We start from the raw sequence: 13,230 nt of genomic DNA on the forward strand, positions 1-13,230 counted from the left end.
CAACAACTACCGCATGAAAATAAACAAGAACAAAACGAAAGTAATGAAATGTAGTAGAAATAACAAAGATGGACCACTGAATGTGAAAATATGAGGAGAAAAGATTATGGAGGTAGAGGAAATTTGTTATTTGAGAAGTAGAATTACTAATGATGGACGAAGCAGGAGCAATATAAAATGCCGAATAGCACAGGCAAAACGAGCCTTCAGTCAGAAATATAATTTGTTTACATCAAAAATTAACTTAAATGTCAGAAAAAGATTGTTGAAAGTACATGTTTGGAGCGTTGCTTTATATGGAAGTGAAACTTGGACGATTCGAGAACCTGAGAAGAAAAGATTAGAAGCTTTTGTAATGTACTGCTATAGGAGAATGTTAAAAATCAGATGGGTGGATAAAGTGACAAATGAAGAGGTATTGCGGCAAGTAGATGAAGAAAGAAGCATTTGGAAAAATATAGCTAAAAGAAGGGACAGACTTATAGGCCACATATTAAGGCATCCTGGAATAGTCGCTTTAATATTGGAGGGACAGGTAGACGGAAAAAATTGTGTAGGCAGGCAACGTTTGGAATATGTAAAACAAATTTTTAAGGATGTAGGGGGTATACCGAAATGAAACGACTAGCACTAGATGGGGAATCTTGGAAAGCTGCATCAAACCAGTCAAATGACTGAAGACAAACAAAAAAAAAAAAAAAAAACATAAAAAAAAACTGTATACTGAAGGTTCATTTAAATTACATCATTTCAGTTTTTTGACAAGGTCTGGCTGCCTGTTCTGCTCCATTAGTTGAAACGCAGCGTTCCTCAACCATTCTACCTGGTTGTGTGGAAGTATCTCGATGAGCGTTTTTCTCAAATTAGATGCAACGGTAAGTTATATGAATTATTTAATATTAAATCAGGGGTTACACAGGTTTTGTATTAGGACCAGTTCTGTACTCAATTTTTATTTTTACTTCCGGACCATATCACGTCGCCTCGTTTGATGACGATACAACGATTGTGATCATCGACGAAGAACCACATTTAGCTCACCGAAGTTACAATCCGGGTTAGACCTGATCGGCATGTAGCTACCAAAATGAAGTATAAAAATAAATACGTCTTGTCATGTTACGTTTGCAATGAGAAGGAGCGACTGTACCCGAGTCTAACTGGACGGCGTCTTCATTCAAGTATTCTGATCGGGTTCGGTACATCGGTCTCCCCCTTGATCGTTGTTTAACGTGTAAGTGCAACGTGAAAGAGAAAAGGAAAAAACACGAAGTATTACAGGCTTTATTGGTTGTCGGGTAGGAACATCTGTCGCTTTCCAGCAAACTTTTAATATATAAGATTATTCAAAAACCGGTTTGGACGTGCAGCATACAGCTATGGGATACGAAGAGTAAAAGTAAAGTTGAGATTACACAACGTTTTCTGAATAAATTGGTGAAATCTATTGCAGAGGAACCGTGGTAAGCTGAGAACGAGGAAATTCACGACTACCTTGGATGGTCTATGTTCGCAACGAGATCAAACGGTTCGGTTCGAATAAAAGATAGCGATTAAACAATCACGTTGACTTCCTAGCAGTTAAAATGCCTACTTGTGCTGGACTTGGGAGGAAATTGTGCTAGTTTGGTATCATATATGTGATGAACATCTCTACTATGCCTTAGTTAGGAGCCTAATTCCCTTCTATTTATTTCAGTGAAAATATTATGTTTATCTATATCTATTGTTTAATAATATTCTTGATTATTTTTTAGGCTCGTTTTTTCATTAGACTTTTGTGATCTACTCGTATTTTGCATTTTTGTGTTCCCGCTCAATTCGAGTGTGTTTATTTATACGTTTGTATGTAGTTTACTAACATATATCTTAATTTGTATATGGACATTTAATAGAGGGTGTTCGCTGGAAACCTCTCAACAAGTGATTTTTCTAATGAAATTTACTTTTAGCTGCTAACTTTGTATCGAATGCAAGACAAAAAATGAAGAAAACTATTCAGGTATGTTTTGAGCATGTTTTTCTAATGATTTAATTTTTTTTATTAGTATCAATCTCTTACAAGTTGAATTTCATTTCATATCAGTTAGGCTGTTATATTTATTCATCTCCATTCATTCCATTTTCGTTAAAAAAAAAAATCCAACAGTAATGGTAAAAAAAGTGATATCCGGTCAAGATGGCCTAAGGTGTTATAAAAAAATAATTTTAATAAATTTAATATAAACATATATTTTTATAAGTGAACGTTTCTATCTGGTATTTTTACGTTCAAAAGAGGAATTCAAAATACAGAGAAATGGAAAAATTGTCTAGATGAGTTATCTTGGAAGATGTTTCTATTCTGTACACAACAACGGAAAAGTATAAATATATTGATAAAAAAATAAAAACCAATCATGTGAAAGAAAATACTTTGAGCAATTCAAAAGTATTGCTGCAATATATAGTGAGATTTTTTAATGTATATTAGGTTCTTTTGTTTTAATAAAAAGGCGAAAAACTTGGTCTATATAAATCCAACATTTTAACATTGTAATTACAGAAGTAATAAGCATAAATTTTTATCTTTTTTTCCTCTTCTATTATAAATGACTAAAACCAATTCCAAGAAGTTCATATTTCTCTTTTCTATGCATTCTTTTTATATTAGGGACAATAATACGAGTATTTTACCAGTAATGCTATCCGATTTGTAATCGTCAAAATAAATTTTGTTATTATAAGTATATTTAAATTATAAAGGTCTAATACACTGCAAAAAAAAATTAATTCATTTATTTCTGTGATAAATCTTTAATGCAGGAAAAATAAAAAGAATACGTATTTGATAAGAAACTTTAAGCAGCTTCAGAAATTAAATTACATAAACCATCACATTTAAACTATTTTCACTATAATGTATATATTTTCTGAAAACCTGGGATGCATATTTAATGTTATTAAAAAAGAAAAAAACAGACAATATTATTAACGCATGCAGTAATATAACTGGATTAAAGATGAGTAAATTAGACATTTTGTTCAAGACTAAGTATTTACTAAATTCACTATACTTATTGCACTTATATTATGGTAAACAAATTTTATACAATTTATTATTGATAACGATTCTTCAAGGAAAATTTTCATTCATCTTACTAGATAATAAGAGTGTAATTTTATGAATTAATGCATAGAAACTAATTAATATTTTACTTAAAAGGATGAGAGTAATAAAGGAAATATTTTTTTATTGAACACAGTAACATACTAAATATGAAGGAAAGAGAACGTGTGTAATAGTTTAGTAGTTTTAAGTTGTAGTAGCAAATTTTGGGAATTAAATTATTATAATAACCTTAAATATAATCGATTTAAAAAACCAGCAGTTTCGATGTAAGTGATTTACGTAGAAAGTATCATATAGATTCTAATCGATGAACTTGCTCGTATATTACTCGTTTTAGTTAAATATTAAAAAAAAAATTAAAGGTAAGTAGGTTTTTTATACTTTAAAGCCAAACATGCCAAGGAGTACGAAACAGAGAAGTACAATGATTTATTCACTTATGAAATATCAAATTTGTAATAAAGTTAAAAGAAAAGTTATGAAAGAAAAGTAGTTTCAAATTGTCTTCTTTTTGAAGAAAAAACTGATCAACATTTGTGGTTAATTTGAAAGATAATAATCGTACAACAATAAAAACTATTATTTTCATATTATAATTTACTAAACAAATTTTTTTTAATTAATATACTCCAGAAAAAAAATTATAAAATTACCTAAACAAACAATGCTTAAATGAAAAAAGAATCATAATGAATTCTCCATCAGAAAAAACGGTGACAGATTGGAGTAGTTAAGAAAAAAACTGTAAAAACTGCATTTTTAAAAACAAAAGCAGAAGTCTTATTTCAAAAGTTTTCCGCTGATTTTGACATCTGACTTGATTAAATCATTTAATTTTAATGCAAAAGTTAATGTTAAGTATTGCAAAAACCATATTAAAATTGTTTGAATGGTTCTAGGGAGCACCCCTCCTATATATGTATCCCCGTCAATTTACAACATATATTCTTTATTCACACGTTTACCACCTTGGATCACAAATTTTTATGGTAACTTTAATTGAATTTGGTTTATAATTTTTTAAATATTCACGAAATAATAATTTAAACTAAAAATTAAAAAAAAAATCTGATGTGGATACCACATGACTTCCTTGTAAGTCTATTAAATTAAATATATACATTTTTAAAAGTACATAAAATTTTATTTTACCAATAACTTCTGAATTTTTTTTAATATATTTTTTTTATTGTTATTATTAATTTATTATTAATTTATTATTTATCGTATTTTTTTTTACATCAGATGTTAATAATTATTAATAAATCAATAAATTTAAATTTAAAAAAAACTTAAAAAAATTTCTTCCCCTTGTAAGAAAAAAATATTTCATTAATTAAAATTTTATTTGTTTATAACTCTGGAACCTGGAACCAATGAAAATAATTGTTCCTTATGATATATCGGTGAAAAGCTCTAAATGAGGGCTTATTGGTGCAGATAAGGAAAAGTCCAAACTCCAAAAGTTTTTTAATTTTCGACTTTTTTGGCCATTTTTGGTGAAGTCGATTGCAACCAAAGGGGAGGTACACAACTAGATGTTACAGCAGTCAAAAATTCAAAATTTCAACATTCTACGACTAATCGTTTTTGAGTTATGCGACAAATGTTATAACTTACAACTGCACGGATTTTCGGATGCCTGTGAAAAGGCATATGGTGATTGTTTATGTATAGGTTCCACAGACAGTGGTGGAAACGTTACATTCAAACTATTATGTGTAAAATAATGGGTAGCTCTGAAATAAATCTCACTTCCGAGGTTAGAACTGTGTGGAGCTGTATTAGCTGTATTACTTTCGCGATTGACATCAAGGGTTCTCGACGTCATCAATCTCACCTTTGATCGAATCTACCTATGAACAGATTCAAATATCGTGTTAGATTAGTTAAATAAATACCCTTCGTCATCGAAAACCTTTGTAGCAAATAGGGTAAGCGAAATTAAAGAAAATACGCGTGTAGAAAACTGGAATCATGTACCCTCGAAATGTAATCCAGCCAATTTGTTATTAAGAGGTCTTGATGCTGAAGATCTTATCAATAGTTCGTTTTGGTGGAATGGCCCCAAACGGTTAACCCACGACCTACTGACGCGACCAACTTCAACAAAACTATCAGAAGAGGAGAATATAACTGAGCAAAAACATAAGGTTAGTTTAATATCTGTAGAAACATATTACAATTTTTGTTTCAAAATTATCAAAACTTTTGCGAATACAAAGAACTACTGCATATTGTATGTGCTTTATAAGACATTCTAGAGTAGCTTGTAACCAGAGATATAATGGTGAACTATCTGTTTCTGAAATAGATACAGCTTTAATTATCTGTATTAAAATAAGTGAGCAAGCCTGTTACTCTCAGGAGATATCTGCACTTACTAGTGGAGACCTATTACGCACAAAAAATCAAATTCGTGACCTGCATACGTTCGTTGATGGTTCTGGAATACTCAGAGTTGGAGGGCGCTTATATAAATTACATTTACATTTTGCATCCAGACATAAAATTATCTTACCACCTATACTTCATCTTACGCGTCTCATAATAGAAAACGAATATCGTAAGTTACTACAACCTGGTCCACAGTTATTGATCGCATCGATTCGAATGAAATATTGGATACCGAACATTCGTCGCACTATCAAAAAAATCCTTCGTAACGTCCTAGCATAGTTTAAATTAAATTTATCAAGTCATTCTCAATTAATGGAAACTTTACCTGCTCATAGAGTTTGTCCGTCCCGAGCATTTCTTAACGCTGGTATTGATTACGCTGTGTCCCTTTTGTATCAAGACAGGGACACGACGATCAAAAACAAGGGTGAAGGCTTATGTCGGAGTTTTTATTTGCCTTACAACAAGAGCTGTTCGTCTTGAACTAATAAGCGATCTAATTGCTGAAGTATTTATGGCTGCTCTTCGCAGATTTATGGCATACAGAGGAAAATGCCTGGAACATTTACAGTGAAAACGGTACCAATTTCATCGGTGCACATCATGAGCTTCATGAATTATATAAATATTTTAAAGGTAATCATCAGCAGCTTCTTGGGAGTCATGTTAGTCATACCACCGTATTCTCCCCGTTTTGGGGGAATGTGAGAAGCTATTGTGAAGTCAATGAAGTACCGCCTCAAACGAGTGGCGGGAAATAACATTTTAACATTTGAGGAAATGTCTATTTTGCTCACTCAAATAGAAGCATGCTTTAATTCTAGACCGTTATCTCAACTCTCAGACAATCCATTAGAAACATCTAATCATACTCCTGGACATTTCTTAATTGGTGAACCTTTAACCAGTATCCCTGATCTTGATCTAACTGACTTAGCTGTTCACAAGTTAAATCGTTGGCAGCGAATTCAACAAATGGCTCAAAATGTCTGGTGAAAATGGTCAGCCGATTATCTCAGCTCTCTTCAGTAGTGCCAAAAATGGACAACTGAAGAAGCCAATCTTAACATCGGCGACGTAGTTCTAATAAAAGAAGACAACACGTCACTCCTGCGTTGGAAATTGGGTATCGTGGAACAAACGCATGCTGGATTTGACAGTCTTGTGCGGGTAGTGACATTAAGCAACAATCAAGGCACCTTTTAGAGACCAATTGCCAAATTGTTTAAATTGCCATTGCCTGAAGATCTAACATCTTGAATCAATATTTATTAATTAATAAGTGTTTATTATTGTGACTTAAACTATGTTGACGTTATCAGTGACATATACTATTATCTGTTTTTTTTTTATAATTTCTTATTCGTGGTTGCTAGCTACAACATGATTTAATTGTTTTCTTGTGTGTATATTCAATGTTAATATATATTATTTATTTTCTAACAGTAATGTTCTTCATTTATAACTATAAATTTACAAACCCGGCAGGGATGAAGTAGCACCTATTAATATATGAATATCGATACAGTCCACATGTTATTGCATTTTTACATCTTTTGCCAACAAATAGGACGCTGAAATTTAACTAATTGTATCGATAAAAAATGTTAGTAAAAATTCTGGCGATTTTAACTCATAACTTAGGTATTGTATTTTATAAACTTAAAAAAAAAAACACCTATTGTTCGGATATATTTTTAAAATTATAGGAATTAAAATAATTTTTCCTTTTTCCTTTTTTTTCAGTTTTTATTACCAAAAAATAAAATAAAAAGGGAATTTATATAATTTCATTAAGATTTAATAAATAAATCGGTTTTTCATAAAAATATTTACATAAACAATAAAGAAAATAAAATCTCAATTTTTTAATATACAATTTGTTTTAAAAAATTTCAAGAAAAACTAGTTTTAGATAAACAAAATGACAAGAGAGTCGGAAAAGTTTAACAAAATATATTATGAAGAAAAGAGGAAATAAATTTTAAAAGTTAATCCATGTGGCAGTAAAAACAAAGATACGTACATCAACCCGCAGAAGACCGCAATGAACTTTGTGATAAAAGTGTACCGTAAGTTAATAAGATAAGTAGCTTAAAATTGGACGAATGACTGGGGAAATAAGAAGACAATAAATATAATAAAATAAATAAATAAAACTGCAAACGATACAAAATTAATGATAAATGAAATATCAGATTCAATTTATAAAAATTTAGAGAACTGAAAATTCATTAAATTGGTAGACTGAAATTTATTTAAAATATGCATTGTTAGAAGATAACAAAAATTGATCAGGATAAATAAATTATACATAAATTTAGTGCATAACTAAGCGTAATTAATTTATAAATTTAAATTACAGAAACTAATATACCATATCCATTTTGTGAAATTAGATATTTTCAGAGTTAATATTAAATGTAGATTTTTTTATCAAAAATAAAGTTAATTTCCTAATATTTATGCAATAATCTAAGTTAGAATATCCTGTACAACATTTAACTGACTCTAACCAGATTAGAAAGAGGAAATAAATTGATACCACTGAAGGACTTATGAGTAATTCAATATGAAATAACATAGACAATAAAAATAATAAGATAAATAAAACTACAAATGATACAAAATTGAAGATGATAAATGAAATGAAAGATGATAAATGATAGATTCAATTTACAAAAATAATTGAATAATCCGTTATTTGTAAGTATTGGAATAAAATTTTAAAAAAGAAAATCCTCAAGAACCGTTTATCACATGTAATCAAATATATATGCTAATTTCGATTTTACAACATTCATGAAGATGCAGAAGAGTAGTTTAAGTAATAATATATTAAGAACCAAAATAAAATTTAGTTATAAAACACTATTTACGAAAAACACTAAAAAATATAATACCATTTTTGAAGGTAATAAAAGAACTGTTAATTAAAAAATTTCACAATTTTCTTTTAATAATTCATGTTGAACTAAATGAATAGCTTAAATATAGATTCAACCAATTAAACTCTGTTCTTGTACGGACCCATAAAACACAAATATCAACTTCGAACTGATCAGTCCAGTTTTGGAATGATTTTTCCTGTACTTCAGCTTACTTTCCTTTACTACATGGATTATCTAATCTAAAGTGATATTGCACAAAATAATTTTAAATAATTAATAGTTATTTGAAACAATATATACATATACTCGTATGTATGTATGTATGTATATAATATTTTAATTACCGATATCAGAAATATTACGTTTCTTTGTATTACAATTTTAATATATATATTAGAAATTTTTTATAATTTTTTTTATTTTTATTTTGAATAAATTAAAAAATCTAAATAAAAGAATGCGACAGAAAATCTCACTCTCTTATTGTGTGTGGTGTGTGTGTGTTTGTGCGTGCGCGTGTATGTACCTTTATAAAAATTACTTTTTCATTTCCTTTTGTAAAAGAAAATAAAAAGTATAAAAGAAGGGAAAGTAAACAATTCTACTTCGTAAAAAATATGTAATATATATTATATCTAACCCAGATTCTTGATTCGAGGAAAATTATAAATCTATGTTTTTGCAAACTTCAGTTAACGAGAATGAGAATAAAAACATATTTTGTTCTTTATTTTGCTAAATATTGCAATCTGTACAAAAAGGATTACAATTTGAATATACTTGACAAACATTTGCTCTACCCCTCTTTATCTCTCTCTTTCTCAAAATATGAGCGCACAAATATCTGAAACACAACACATAAACATAGAGAAATATAAATTTAATATTTTTTTCTTTGAAGTTCATGTATATTGTTTCACAAAGAAGCAGAGTTGATTAGCTTGTATGAATGGAAAATTTTAATTATACTCGTACTACATTCATTACATACACAACAGTGTATGAGTTTTTGATATTCAAGAGTATGCTGTTTTCAACTTTTAATTTTTATTTTATTGCATTGCAGCTATTTTGCGCATTTTAGTTCAGACTAGTGACAAGTACATATGTTTTATTTCTAAAGATACCATATGAATTAAAGTTCATATAAATTTTAATATATTGTATAAAATAAATGGGACAGTATTTTCTTTTAAATTTAACTGCAGTAAAAACCTAGTAAAAATTTATTTTATGCAGTAAGATAACATTTTGAAGGTATTAATTACCTATTTATATATCATCAAAAAAGTTATTTTAAATATTATTACCTTTCCCAGATTTACAAACATTGATAAAATTTTAGACTTTGTCCTTTAACTGCATAAAATCCATACATCGAACACTTTTCGGTTTCTCTTTTTTAATTTCTACATATTTCCGACAGTGTAGATACGGCAATAATTTTTTTGTTGTTGTATTTTTACAATGTGTTTGCTCACCTGAAGTTATAACACATTCTTAAAATTAAATTCTTTGCATCATTTTATCATTGCATTTTATATTAATTTTTAACATTCGTCAGTGTAGTCGGGTGGCCGTTATTTTCTAATGATGGATATTTAATTTCGTTTTTCTTTTTACTTACTGAAAAATGTCGAAACGTTTCTTATCTTGTAGCATTTACTAATAAAATTATATTTCCACGCTAATTTTGTTTCAAAATAAAAAATAATGACCGATGAATTAGATTTCTGATCTCTTGATAGCATCGCCGATTACTTGAAACGGGCTTGAACTAATATGAAGTACAAATGTCGCTTAATATATAGGTTTGCGGTAGTACATTGCAGCTTATAATTTTCAATAAATATTGAGAAATAAATTTACATGTTTACAACTGGATTAAGATACAAAGATTAGAATTATTTTTATCAATAGTAAGACCGACATTTTGTCTTTAAAATTAATTTCACTTTTCATTTATATCAATGAAAAATAATCAACAACTTTCTTATTTTTTCCACTCTGTCATTATTTATAATGAAATTATGTTTTGTGTGCAAGTTTTCATCGAAATAATAATAGCAGAGAGAAAACTATATCACAGTATGTAGAAAATTAACGGAACCACCGGTTGGCCAGTACGTGATCTATAATCTGAAGTTACATCAAAATGATAAATAATATATCTTTAAAACTTTTCAGTTATTAGATTCTATCATAATTTACCATCTATATATTTATTATTATTTCTGTATTTTTGATCGTATTTAGATTTATGGGACAAATTTTACTTATTTGAATTGGACAAATTTATCAATTTTTGCCTGGTAGTAAGAGTTGATCTTTCGTAAATGATGTGTTAATTATTTTTATTTTTATTAATTTCATATCGTGACCGGTAGTCAGTTGGAACACAAAATCAAATGCTTTGTTAAAAATTCCCTTTTTTTTAATTTTAATTCTTTGATGAAATGTATTATTTTCTTTAAATTATAATAAATATTATTTTTTTACAATTGGTGGAGATTTAAATGTTTGTTTGCAATCTTCATTATTATTTCTTTAATTTTATTTTTGATAAATTTTATTTTAATTACTGATAAATATAATATTAAAAAAAAACTCTTTTTAGTCTAATTTTTATTTAATTTAATAAGTACTACTTCTTTGCTTCAAATATTTATTTGCACACAATTATTTTATAATAATTATTAAAAATATTTAACTTAAGAGAGAAGTTTAGGAGGGGAATTTAATACAAACATCCAGTCTCTTAATCATGACTGCTATTTGGAAGAACGCAGAATCTAACATTTTTCAAATTGTTGAATTTTTTAAAAAATTTTACTTTTCTCCATATTATAATAGCATAGTGCTTTCTTTGAATATTGGATGTACAAAGGTATATTTTTACAATTGGATTAAAGTACAAAAGTCTGCCTTAGTATTTAGGCGGTAGCTATTTTGAATATGATACGATTCAATTTTTACTAAAACGAAAAATATTGAAAAAATTCTCAACTTTTTTTGTAATATGCTACGTTTATGACAAAAACGTTTTTTCAAGCACATTTTTTTATCAAAATAAAAAGAAAGTAGGGAACCCCAATTTAAGATTTATAACATCTTGATCCGATGGTCGACTGGAATCAAGAACATTTCTGACAGTATTTATTTTACTTTATTTCATGAACTAAAATTCATTAATTTAAATTCATATATATTTATTTTATTTAAATCTTTAAAGATTGTCCTTTTTTTATAATTTATTTAATTCTTCGATTTACTATCCGACTTTTTTTTCAAAATTTTGTCACTTGCTTGCTCACTATTTAATTGGATCGTGTAAGGAAATTTATTTACTCAAGATTAATTCATGTTCTTATTTATGTTGAACCATTCATTTTCTACTAAACATAATTTTATGTACGTTTGATTTTTTCTCAAATTTAAAAGTTTTAACCACTCTTGTTATCTTATCAATGCTCTCTCTCGCTTTCCCTATATATATATATATATATATATATATATATATATATATATATATATATATATATATATTATTTTTAAGAGTTTTTGAATTCCTACACAAATTTTTGCGGTTGTAATTTATTTTTTCAAAATAAACCTATGTAGAAAAATACATTATAATATATTTATATGACTATTGTAGTTTGCTCTTGGAAACAGACGAGACACCGGGGATTCATTTTAATAAGAAAGTTACTTACTGTACAACGTCATTACTGCAGCGAAAAATGCAATCATATTTTCAGTTTCAAATGTTACATAGTCTCTTTTATAATACTGACCTTCATTACTATTTACTTTAACAATTTCAAACATGATAACAGATAAAATTTTTTACGGGCATTCTCGACTGAAATAGGAATTACATAGGAATTATAATAGGAATTATATGAAAGTGATAATACATACTCAGAAAATTGTACACAGATTTTAAAGTCGATTTTTCCCTTCAAATGATCCTCAGTATGTAATTTTAGGAATGAAACTTGTTATGACAGGACCAGTATAACGGACCCGGGTAACTGATTTCTTCCAATTAAAAAGAATGGTAGAGAAAATAAAGAAAATAATAATGAAAAGACGAATCCAGAAGGAACTAAACGGAATCCATTTCTCAGACTAACAGCTCCGTTTAACAATCTGTTCTTTGTAATACAGACAATAGTATCTTCAAAAGCTGTTTTTCGACTAGAAGGATCACCGGACCCAAATAAGAATTTATAGAAAAACGTAAGGGCACGGACGATTAAAGTTATTACGCTTCAACAATTATAGTGATGAGGCGGGTACTAGTTCTACAGACTTGGGGGATATAAACGGAGACAGTAGTTCTGCGAGACCGTGTTCGGCTTGATAGTGATAACAAGCGATAACTGTGAGTAGTTTTGCAAGCCCAGGTTCGACATGGTTGTGGTGATGGTGAAGTCAGAAAGCGTGTGGTAACAATGAGTGAAGAGTACATTACAATTACTCCAGTGTGAACAGTGGGTGAATGTAGGAAGTTGTTTGATAAGTTATTGGTAAACAGTAGTGAAAGTGACAATCTACTCATTCATAAAGTGTAGGGTACTTCTGTTGTAAACAGTAAAAGTAATAAAGTTTTCAAAAAGAACTTTAAAGTTTTCTAGTATTGTCTTGTTAATGCAATTTTAGAGGTTTTAGAGGTCATTATAACGTTTTTAGTAAATTTAACTGTATTCTGATTTTTATAATTTAACTATCGTTGGATAAATCTTGTCCTTTTTATTTTACTATTTTGTATGTTAAATATACTTATTATTGATTATTCTTACTGTTATAGTAATTATTATT

At 28.4% G+C, this 13,230-nt stretch overlaps 1 protein-coding gene and 1 long non-coding RNA gene across 4 annotated transcripts in view; both read right to left on the minus strand.

The window, feature by feature from the left end:
* Nucleotides 1-13,230, minus strand: part of LOC142322109 (zwei Ig domain protein zig-8-like) — a 705,864-nt gene that overhangs the window by 365,238 nt on the left and 327,396 nt on the right. The window lies entirely within an intron of this gene.
* Nucleotides 1-13,230, minus strand: part of LOC142322111 (uncharacterized) — a 143,588-nt gene that overhangs the window by 60,618 nt on the left and 69,740 nt on the right. Inside the window, exon 3 of one of the 2 annotated variants that reach the window (XR_012755778.1) lies at nucleotides 9,129-9,247. The exons of the other annotated variant lie outside the window; for it this stretch is intronic. This is a non-coding gene — a long non-coding RNA (uncharacterized LOC142322111). Of the gene's footprint in view, nucleotides 1-9,128; nucleotides 9,248-13,230 lie in introns of those variants that run through there. 2 annotated transcript variants of the gene reach the window in all.

This window comes from Lycorma delicatula, chromosome 3 (genome assembly GCF_047948215.1).
Source record: "Lycorma delicatula isolate Av1 chromosome 3, ASM4794821v1, whole genome shotgun sequence".
Lineage (NCBI taxonomy): Eukaryota > Metazoa > Arthropoda > Insecta > Hemiptera > Fulgoridae > Lycorma > Lycorma delicatula.